This window comes from Camellia sinensis, chromosome 2 (genome assembly GCF_055761805.1).
Source record: "Camellia sinensis isolate YWXY chromosome 2, ASM5576180v1, whole genome shotgun sequence".
In the NCBI taxonomy this organism is placed as follows: domain Eukaryota; kingdom Viridiplantae; phylum Streptophyta; class Magnoliopsida; order Ericales; family Theaceae; genus Camellia; species Camellia sinensis.
Window position 1 is genome coordinate 200,223,313 of NC_138962.1, and position 12,442 is coordinate 200,235,754.

The following is a 12,442-nucleotide window of genomic DNA, read 5'->3' on the forward strand; positions in this document are numbered from 1 at the left end:
AGCCTAAAGGGGTAAAAAAGGCCCGAGATAATTACTTGACTGTTTTTGGACCCATATGGGTTTAAGCCTTTGACTTAAAATTCAAAGGGGTCCTGAAAGCGCAACATGAAAAGTTTCTCTCAAGAGTGATTGCTTGGGAGGGAAACATGTTTCAAATACCTATTTTGGTTTCAAAAATACATCTTTGGCTTCGAAGCCAGTTTCTTCTCAAAGTCTCTAAAACAATTTTGGCTTCGAAGCCAGTTGTCAAACACCCAGCTGGGCCCTGAGAGTAGGCAATTGACATCGAAGCACACTTTATACTTTAAAATTCAAGAATGTTTGAATTTGATTTGATTTGCTTCGAAGGGGTTAGAAACATACTCTTAGGCTTTCTATAAAAGATAAAATCCTTCGAAGGGAGTTTTGAAGTATTTTGCAGCTGGAATGTGATTCTTATTTGATGTTTTAGATTTCAAAATAAGTAAATACTACAAAGCCAATACTAAGTCAAGTAAAGGATCAAAACCCAAAAAGACTTACCTGAACATGAAAAATTCCTTCTTGGATTTTCTGTAAAAATAACCCCTTTTTTGGGAAGAAACCTTGTTACTTTTAAATGTAGTTCCATACTTCAAAGTACTTAAAAATGACTTTGATGCAAAATTGGTTAATTCAAAACTATTAGATACACAGATTATGTTGACCATGCGATTGAAATAGGACAAAAATTGTCATCTGTATTCTATACTTTGGAGATATTCAAACCAGGCTTTGAAGGAAAATTGGTTAATTCGAAGTTGTTACTTTTGTATAAACAAAGTGAGGAATAATGTCACAAGCATGTAATTGGAATATAAAACCAGATCATGCAAAAGAGGGAAAGAAAACCCCTAGTTTTATTGATGTATGAATAATTACATTAGAAAGGCCTACTTGGCTACAAATTCAATTTCATAATAGTAGGGAGTAGAAAAAGTAACAAGTCCATTAAATTTAACCTAGTAGTGTTCTATGAACTTGTGTTCTTTTTTTATTCTGTCCTCCACTATATCTAACTCAGTTTGCTATAGTTGATAGGCTTTTATTTTGTGAAAAAGTTGTTCGGCCTTCACCTCGAACTCTGTCTCTTTTAAGTTTTACTCCATCACCTCCATGTCCAAATCCTTTCAATATGCTGAGTCCTTGTTCTTGAAGGCATCATACTCTTTAAGAAGGTTCTTTGCTTCATACTGAGTTTGAATTCAATTGGCTGTGGCTTCATCCAAAGAGTCACTGATAGCCAGAGAATTTTTATACCAATGGAGAAGGAGAGGGAGTTGGTCCAAAAAGGCTTGGAGGTCTGTTTGGGCTATGGGGTTGAGGACATGACTTTGAGTCATAATGTCATAAGCCCATTGAAAGTTCTTGAGAGAAATCTCATCCCCAAGAACGTTGAAGGGTAGGTGAGAAAAGGCGGCGAGCAAAAGCTGAGCTTTGTATTGCTCAAATGCAGTTGGAGGAACTGTAGGTTGGTAAGGGGAGAAATGCCGACTCTCGAAAAGGGTGAGCTTCAATTCCTCCGTCCAGTGAGGGTTCTGAGGAAGGGGGGGTGCAGAGGGGTTCATCCCAAAAGAAGGAGAGAACTGAGGGTTATTAACACATTTGAGCCAGTCAGAAAAGTAAAACTTGGCCGTTTTGGCCAAAAATAAGGGACTGAATCCCAATGCTTCAGTGGGATGAGGAGTTTTCTGTACTATCCTCGTTGGCATGGAGGAAGTATACCACGCCAAAAGCAAGTTATCCTCCAAACGGCAATTGTAGTCAATGGATATGTAGGGGTATACTACCAAACTTTGAGAGAAGGGAGGAACCGAAAGGGGATCATCGAATTCAACAAATCTATGATGAATCTGTTCCCTTATTTGAGGTTGAGCTTGTGGTGACCAAGTACCCCAGCCAGTACTTCCGGAGGAAGCAACTTTAGAAGCAGTTTCGTCCCACAAACAAAGTTTTGGAGCAGATGAAGAACTTCCAAGATCCATTTGTGCAAATGCTTGATCCAGAGGTTCGTATGGGGTAAAAGCATCCATGACTTGTAAAAATGGAGGCAGATAAGTGTGGCTAATAAGTGCATTAAAGTTCTTTTGAGGTCTGTAATCGTTTCCCAAAGCCTCCTCATATATTTGATCAATGTAAGAGAGAGTATGATTGGCCATTGGAGATGTACCAATCCGCTCGTGTCACACAGATAATGAAAAGGTTTTCTGTTTACACAGATAGTAGAAGTTCAAAGTATGAGTATTTAATGAAGCTCATTGCTTCATTGTTCAAAGAACGGTTACCCTTCTAGAGTAAGCAAAGTCCATGCACGTCTTGGAACGTAGGTAAAGTGCGCTAAGTCCACTAATATCACCAAGTATTAGGGTATATTAGTGCGGGGGGTAATGTTGACTGTATATTTTGTAAAAACCATTACCAGCTCGACATGTGGCACGAAAAGAGTAATGTGGAGATTTAGGGTAAGTCTCCAATCAAAGACAGACACGTAGTAACTCATATTGGTAGTAGTGGATCTGTGTAGCATTGGAACAGTTGAAAGGCACGTGCTGACGTGTCTTAACGGTTACTTACAATTTAATTCAAATCCAGGAGGGAAACCTAGCTGCAAGAATGGCATAGTGGGGTTAATATGGAGAGAACATGATCAGCAATCGTAGGAATATATTTCGACGGTTAAAGGCCCACTTCAACGGTTGCCATAGAAAAGTATAAATAGAAGAGAATGCCCCAGAATGAAAAAGCCCAGACTCAGATCCAGAAACCAGTTTATTTACTTCATATTTCTTTTTAGTTTTACATTTCCAGTTTTTTACATTTCAGCATTTCAATTCATGTACTACACTTCATTTCTTAGGAGTAATCTCAAGTAATCGTTGTTGTAAACCTTTTCAAGGCTAGGTCATTTCATTGTAAGTTCTTATTTACTCAATGAAATTCAGTTTCTGAATTGTTCTGTACTTGTTATTTCTTATAAATTGCTTCTAAAACAAGCCACCAGTAAAAATCCTTTTCATTGAGACTGAAAGAACTTCAACACAATCGTCTGATAATTGGTTGGTAATTATAAGTTCTGTAAGGACTGAATGACCCTTACTGGCACGCTTGAATTACATAAATAACATTCGAAAGCCAAAAAAGCCAACACATAGCATTATCTTGTATATGTATTCGATTTCTATATTCTTAGACTTATTTGTTTTTATTTGTTTTTAAGATTGGATAGACTTATTTATTTAATCCCACTAGTTTTGAGTTAATTTTAAAAAATAGGGGATAAAAATCCATTTATTTATAACATCCTTGAAGCAAATAACACAACAATCTTTTAAAAGCAACAAACCAGAACAAAAGGCTCTTTTATTCGAAATCATAATTTATTTATACGGACGGAGATAGAGAACAATAACAGATTATCAAACATCTGCTTAATTAGAAAAACCCAAACATGGCCTTGCCCATTAATCCACAACCATCCATCATCAACAGAAAACACATATATGATTTTTGGGACAAGCACATGTGTAATTGATACATCGCAGATCTTTAACACAAGAATAATAAGTTACGCAATCATCATCTGTTATGCATGTCGTTGGTATCTGTTCTAACTCTAGCAAGTTCCTTGCATCAACTTCTAGCACTCCTATCACCAATTTTGTATATTGTTAGTTTTGCAATTAATTCAGAAATTAAATATCTAAAGAAACTCAATATATATATATGAAAAAATAAGGTTAAAATTGAGATCGGATCATATTGACCCACGAAAATGATATCCAAATCCATTCAATAGAATTTTTTTTGTTGGACCGGTTTAAGAGCCAAACCCTGCCAAAACGATCTAAGCCAATAGGCTGAGATTTAGGTGTCGTTTGAGAACATATTATTTATTTATCTGTTTTTGTTAAAATATGACATAAAAAACTAATCACCCCGTTTGGTTTCAAAAAAAAAAAAAAAAAAATTGAATTCACTTTTCAAAAAATTAAGTTTTATTTTTTGCATTTTTTTTTGTTTTTAGTAAATTATTTTAATAATTTACACAAATTTTTTATTTTTTATTTTTTAGATATACATAATATATAATATTTCTGAAAAAATAAACTTCAAAAAATTCATCAAATACAAAAAATAAAAATAAAAATTCAATATATTTTTGTATTTTGTTGTATTCAATGAATTTTTTTAAAAAAATTTGTACAAATTTTTTACTTCGTACATGTATTAAGATTAAGTGGATATAAAAATAAAAAAAAAAAACATTGTTTAAATTATTCAAAAAAATATTAAAAATACAAGAATACAAATTAAAAACTCATAAAATTGTTTTTAAGAACTCAAAAACAAACTAGATGAATATATTTGAGACAAATTTTTTATTTTTTACGAAAATATATGCAAAAAAATAAAGGGAATGATATTTGACTTTTTGATATTTGTTGGCTTTTTAATATTTTTATTTATTTTTTGGCTTTTATGCTATTTTGTCATATTTATAAACGAGTCATGATGTAACCCAAAACTTGAAGTCACTAAAAAGTCAAAAAAAACCAACAAATATTAAAAATCAAAAATTTATATTCATCCATTCTATTTTTACACATTTTTTTATCATCCATTATATTTTTACACATTTTTCATAAAAAAATTAAAGACAAAAGCATATTCTCAAATGAAAGGTATGAAATTGGGTCAAGTAAAAGCCTGTAGACGTTAGGCTAAATGATAACCCTTAGACAAGATTTTTTAGAATTTATTGATAGGCTTCACTATTAAATAATATTATTTATCCATATATATTTAGGGTTTGATGTTATTATTAATTTCTGATTTTTGTGTTCTTGGTTTTATTCTTTATTATGAATACAAAATCTAAAAAGGAAAAGAACACCAAATATATATAAATGAACAAAATTTTATGAAATTTGATGATAAGACCAAAAAAATATTGTTCATTTTATTTATATATATTTTTGTATTCGATTATATTTTAGAGAAAAATAAAAAGACTAACCTGATGACACCACTACAAGCACAATCAGAAGGGCTAAACAAGTGAATGAAGGCTTATTCATGGTTTGGTATGCACTGTCTTGTTTATTTTTTTCTTTCTTTTTTGTACAAATAAATTGTCTACTTTCTTCAATATATAGGGAGGTAGAGATGTGAAATTACAGAAATCTTTGCTTTTGATTTACCACATTCAATTATGTAGGATTCATCTTTATTGACACATTATTTTAAATAAATTTTCAAATAAATTGCCTACTTTCTTCACTATATATGGAGATAGAGATGCGAAATTACAGAAATCTTTGCTTTTGATTTACCACACATTCAATTGTGTAGGATTCATCTTTATTGACATATTATTATAAATAATTTTTCAAATAAATTGTCTAGTTTCTTCACTATATATAGAGATAGAGATGCGAAATTACAGAAATCTTTGCTTTTGATTTACCACACATTCAATTGTGTAGGATTCATCTTTATTGACACATTATTATAAATAAATTTTCAAATAAATTGTCTACTTTCTTCACTATATATAGAGATAGAGATGCGAAATTACAGAAATCTTTGCTTTTGATTTACCATACATTCAATTGTGTAGGATTCATCTTTATTGACATATTATTATAAATAAATTTAAAAATTGAAATTATAAGTGTCTAGCACTTCTTTTTCTTAAATCATCCAAATGATTACTAGTTTTTCATTTTGGGTTTGTAAGTTCACTTGCCTTAATATGGTGACATTAAATGCACATATATCTTATGACTTTTTTCTCAAATCATCCAAATGATTACTAGTTTTTCATTTTGGGTTAGTAAAGGGTTGTTTGGAATGACCTAAATAAGTACACTTTTTGTCTTTTTAAGAAAAGATGTGCAGAAAAGTAGAGAAGTGATGTGATAAAAAAAGATAAAAAGATGAATTATTTTGCAAATGCCAAACTTAGCCTAAATTCACTTACCCCGACATTAAATGCACATATATCTTGTGACTCTTTCTTAAATCATCCAAATGATTACTATTTTTTCATTTTGGGTTGATAAATTCACTTGCCCTAATCTTGTGACATTAAATGCACATATATCTTATGACGTTAAATTCAGAATTCTAAAAATATAATAATATATTTATACACAAAATTCATACAAAAAAGAGTTTTACTACAAATACAAAAATTGTGCGTAAAATCAACCATAGACAAGACACAAAAGGTAGATCTTATATGTGGGTCCTACACAGGTGAAATCAATCATTTGTGTCTTGTTTGTGACTGATTCCGTGCACCATTTCCGTGCACTTAGCGAATGGGTACAAAAAAAAATATCACAAGAATAATGTGATCGTGATATTGTTGAAAATATAATTCATCTTTATAGATATTTTGTTCTAAAATAAAAAAAAAAAAAGTTCTTATTAAACCACACCATTGTGGATATATTCATATATCATTACTCTATCCACATACTTGTTTGTTTTTGGCGATTAATTATTATCATTGTGAGGATAGTCGTTGAAATATTATTTCGTAAAATATTAAAAAAATACTTTCAGCTATAAACTTTTTAAAATGTCATTAATAAATGTATTTTTAGGGCCAAAATAATTTGGTTCGAAAAAATGTTTGTATTTTGTGACAAAAACGTTAGTACCAAAATGATAGTAATTCATCAGTAAATGTTCAATTTGGTCACTAAAATATAGTAATGACACTTTTGACAATAAAAATATTTTATCCCTTAATTTTTGCTTCTAAAATCTTAATTTATTGTAGTAATATATTGTACAAAAATTCATGAATGACATGTAAGATGTCACCACAAATGGCAAACAAATTAAATACAAAAAAGAAAAAATTATACCGATGGTCCCTATATTTTATCCTTTGTGTCATTTTGATCCTACATTTTCAATTGATTTAATTTTAACTCTTAATTTTAGATTTTGTATTAATTTGGTCAGATTGATTACAACTCTTAGCATTTGTTATAAAAATACACATATAAGTAACATGTGTCATACTTTTAAGGACAACATTATAAATTTATTCAACTCAGTAAGTTAATCTCAACTAATTTAATGATAACTTTAAAAAAAAAAAAGGCTAATGATATTATCAATTGTATTAAATTGACTTTTTTGAGACTTCCCAAACTTGGCCTCAATTTTTACACCAAAAATTAATACATCATATGATAAATAAATTTGGCGTAAAATTTTGATTTTGTCTGTTTCTTTGCTTGTGTTAGCCACTCTACAAAATTGTCAATCAATAATGAGAAAATTTATACAATTTTGAATATTGCAGGTGTTAGAACCCTAATTATTTTTGCAAAATAACCTTAATACACAATACCTTCGTTTAGAATGTGGGTTGACTTTTAGACTTTTAGACTGAGACTAAAAAGTCTCGTTTGAGATGAGTTTTTTGACTTTTTTTAACTTTTATGAGAGGAAAAAAAATAAAATGATTAGACCAAAACAATCATATTTCCAAACGAGTCATGAAGTAACTAAAACCTAAAGTCAAAAAATTAACAAATATTAAAAATCAAGGATTTATTTTCATTCAACCTACTTTTAACATATTTTTGCATAAAAATTTAAAGAAAAAACATATTTTCAAACGAAGGTATGAACTTGCGTCAAGTAAAAGCCTGCTAAGTTAGGGTGCGGACATTAAGCTAAATGATAACCTTAGATAAGATTTTTTAGAATTTATTGATAGGCTTCACTATTAAATAATATTATTTATCCATATATACTTAGGGTTTGATGTTATTACCAATTTCTAATTTTTGTGTTCTTGGTTTTATTCTCTGTTATGAATACAAAATCTAAAAAGGAAAAGAACACCAAATAAATATAAATGAACAAAATTTTATGAAATTTGATGATAAGACCAAAAAAAAAATTATTCATTTTATTTATATAGATTCTGTATCTACTTATATTTGAGAGAGAAATAGAAAGACTAACCAGATGACACCACCACGAGCACAACCAGGAGGGCTAAACAAGTGAATGAAGGCTTACTCATAGTTTGGTATGGATTGTCTAGCTTCTCTCTTTTTTTTGTGCAAATGGACTATCTTGTTTCTTCACTATATATAGAGAGCTAGAGATATGAAATTACAGAAATCTTTACTTTTAATTTGCCACACTTAATTGTATAGAATTCATCTCCCTCAACACATTATTATTTAAGGGTCCAAATTCTAAGTCCACCACTTCGTTTTCTTAAATCATCCAAATTCTTACTAGTCATCTATTTTGAGTTAGTAAATTCACTTGTCATAATCTTGTGACATTAAATGCACATATTAAATTCATAATTCTAGAAATATGATAATATATTAATTTATACATAAAATTCATATAAAAAAGAGTTGTTATAAATATAGAAATCATCCACAAAATCAATCGCAAACAAGACACAAAAGGTGGATCCCACATGTGGGTCCCACTTGTGTCTTGTCTGTGACTGACCATTTCTGTGCACTTAGTGAATGGGTACAAAAAAATACCATAAGAATGATGTGGTTGTGGTATTGTTATAAACATAAGTCATCTTTATAGATATTTTGCTTTAAAATATAAAGTCTTTATTAAGCCACATCATTATTCATAATTCGTTACTCTATTCACAGCCTTGTTAGTTTTTGGGAACCAATCCTTAGAGCATCTCTAATGGTTATTGCGATGTTGCTATTGCTAATGCTATAATTTGACAATGAATAGTGTTATTTTGTCAAATTATAGCAATGGTGCTCCAATAGCCATTTACTATTTTGGCAAATCTCAACCAACTTTCACTCTAAATTTGTAGGTGTTGTTTGGATATAGATTTTTTTTGTTATTTTATTTTTGTTTATTTTTTGTCTTTTGTGACTTTTTTTTAACTGTTTGTAAAAAAAATTATATATTTATATTATTCCCAACTAGACAAATATAAAAAATGAAAAAAATTGAAAAATTAAAAAAAAATAAATATAATTCACCCCACCAAAAAACATATCACTACATATTTAATAATTTTTTTTTTAACTACATATAAAAAATAAACAATCACCAATTATCCACCAATAATCATTCATCATTCACCCAACATTCATTCACCAACAACCACCCACCAACAACCATCCATTGTAGAAAATACTCAAAAATAAAAAAAAATTAAATTTCATTACAAAACACAAAAAAATGACATTGCAAATAAAGACTAACAATTACATTAAAAAATAAATGACATTGCAAAAAAATACATTATCTCGTAATTATTCATCAGGAGGCATGGGGAAATACACTACAACAAAACTGGGTTTTTACGGCTTTACATTAACGACATACAGTAAATGCAAGCTGTAATTTCTTATTTTTACAACTTGCTTTTTTTGCATGCCATAATAATTTTTCAACCACGGCATGTCTATTGTGTATGTCATGAATGTTAATAACGATGATTTTTTTACGGCTTGCAATGTTAGCCGTAAATATTAAAATTTTCTATGACGTGCATATGGCATGCCGTTAATATACTAACTATACACAACACATGTAAACCAGCCGTTAAAAATATTGAACATTTCACAGCGCACAAAAAACTAACCGTTAAAAATCACACTTTTCACGACGCACAAAAAGTCTACCATTAGAAAATATTGCACTTTCCACAACACGCAATTGTTTTCATGAAAAGTATGACTGAAAAAAAATACGCCAAAATAAAAATTTTGAGCCCCAAACACCACATTATTTTAAAAAAAAGTCCCAACACCAAAACACAAATTAAAAAAAACAATTCAAAATACATTTAACTCCTTAGCTACTTCTCATCATCAAAAGGAAAGTAGAAGGCTAGGGTTCATCACAAGGCACATAAGAGGAAGAGACAGAGACAGAGAGAGAGAGAAGGAAAGGGAGAGGGAGAAGGAGACGGAGTGCGTTCAATACTGTTGGGGGCAGAGTGTTTCTTACGATCGCCATCTTCGGAGGCCTCTCTCAATCTCGACCCCCTCCTACTCCAATCACTACACTACCCCAACACTCTCAAACCCTCCCAACAACCCTTCAATCAGAACTGCTTCCTTCAAACCCTACACGATCCCAAATCCGACCTTTGCTTCTCCCTCGACGATTACTGTGACTTCGCCCCCAATTTCTTCTACCCTAGCACTGTGTTTGGTTGGGGGATTTGGGGAGGAATTTGGAAAGGGAAAGGGAAAAGGTGTGTGAAACTAGGTGAAATATAGGCATGTTTTATTCACATTTCACCTATCTTTTCCATTTCCCTTTCCAAATCCCTCCTCAAATCCCCTAACCAAACACAGCATAATGGTGTGAAACTTCAAGTTCTAGCCCCCTAATCTTCCAAGTACCGTTTTTGTTTTATAGGATTTCTGAACTTGATTTTTGATTTCTCCGTTTTACAGGCCGAATCAACTAAAGAACAAGCCGAGCCTCTCTTCGATTACCACCGTGTTCAACCCTTCGATGTTGTCTGCGTCAACGGTCTGTCCTCTCTCTCTCTCTCTCTCTCTATATATATATATATATGTATGTATGTCTCAGACATTTCTTTTGTCTCAATTCATGTTTTGCTCGACGTTCTTCAAATTTTTTTTACGACCCTTAACATGAATCAAATTACTCCTAACATGTGCATTATTTGGTTTATGTTGCATCTGGTATTTTTCCTCATTTGATCTTCAATTGGTGCCACTTCTAATTTCATGCATTTGTTTCATATTTGCATGCCACTCATCATCTCAACATTTTCATTTCTAGTACCCTAATTTTTTTAAACATGTTACACTGATTTTTTGCCCATATAAATGAAAAATGCTTAGTGTTGTCTCTATAATATAAGATAGTTAGTGTGCAAACTTTCAATAATATTTTATCTGCTCTCATTGAGAGTATAAGCCATAGCATTATTTCATGAAAAGTAACACAAATGTTCATCAAACAGGAATAGGGATCTTGTAGACCTAGCATCATGGTTAAAAAGCAAAAGATGATGCACTGATATGGGTTTTACCTAAATCTAAACAATCTGGCATACATTGTAGTGTCACCAACTTTGTGAAATAGGCGAACATGGTGTTGCTCCTGTGTGTTCTATTTGTGTTATTTTCAGAGGTTATTTCTTTTCATCTATTTTGGAATTACCTGGTGTTAACTTTTTGAACAGATTTTTTTGATCTTGTTACTTGATACTTCTTGTTATTTCTTGTAGTCTTAGAAGAGAAAGTACTATGAGATTTCAGTTCTGATGTGTTTCTTCCACTATGTGAACATGGGCCATTTCAGTCTCTCAAATGTGGAAATACAGTGGGACACAAGCATTTGGGAGGTTGGGAGAGAGAATTTGAAAAATTGATGAACTCTCTCTCTCTCTCTCTCTCTCTCTCTCTCACAAACACAATTGTGATATAATTTTATCATTAAATTAGTTTTTGATAAAATTCATGCTTAATTGTTTTTAAAGTTGTATTCAGGTATTTATATCAATTGGAGTTTTAAAATTTTTGATTTTGCATCGTTAAAATTTATTACATTGTTGTATCTCATATAGAGATCTATGTTTTGCAACAGGGTACCCCTACAATCTTGATTTCGATTATGGTGCTCTGGGATAGTTACAACATTTCTCTATTAAAAATCTTGGTGATCCATTTATAGAGAGCAACTATGGAGTCCATTCCCAGCAGTTTGAAGTGGGTGTATTGGATTGGTTTGCCCGCCTATGGGAACTTGAGAAGAACAAATATTGGGGTTACATTACAAATTGTGGAACAGAAAGCAATCTTCATGGTATATTAGTTAGGTTAGTATCAACAGACTTCATTTTTGTGACCTTTTATTTTTATGATGTTTTGACCCATCGTGTATCTTGTCAAAGTTTAAGAAGATTATACTGATTCTGCAGGAGGGAAGTGTTTCCAGATGGCATTCTGTATGGCTCACGTGAATCACATTATTCTGTTTTCAAAGCTGCACGAATGTACAGGATGGAATCTGAATAGGTTGGCAATTTGGTCTCAGGTGAAATTGATTGCAAGGATTTCAAAACTAAACTCCTTTGCCACAAGAGCAAGCCAGTAATTATCAATGTAAACATTAGTACTTCCTTCCCTCCCTCTCTCTCTCTCTTTCTCTCAATGTAAACATTGCAGTTTCATGCTTCCTCAACTCGTCGAACAGAGAAGTCTGTTGGTATCTACATGATCATATTTCTATTCATTATTGACAAATAAGATTACACTCAACCATTTTAGCTACCTAAGTGTACAAGCTATGTTGTGATGTGAGATACTTTATGTCACTAGAGTTACATATACGTATACAAATTTACAGAGTCTTTGTTTCTTCCAGTCAAGTGGAAATGGAAGTCTTCTGCTTC

At 31.4% G+C, this 12,442-nt stretch overlaps 1 pseudogene; it reads left to right on the forward strand.

The window, feature by feature from the left end:
* The first annotated feature begins 2,212 nt into the window (after window positions 1-2,212).
* On the forward strand, window positions 2,213-12,232 carry LOC145819355 (serine decarboxylase-like; annotated as a pseudogene).
* The last annotated feature ends 210 nt before the right edge of the window (window positions 12,233-12,442 follow it).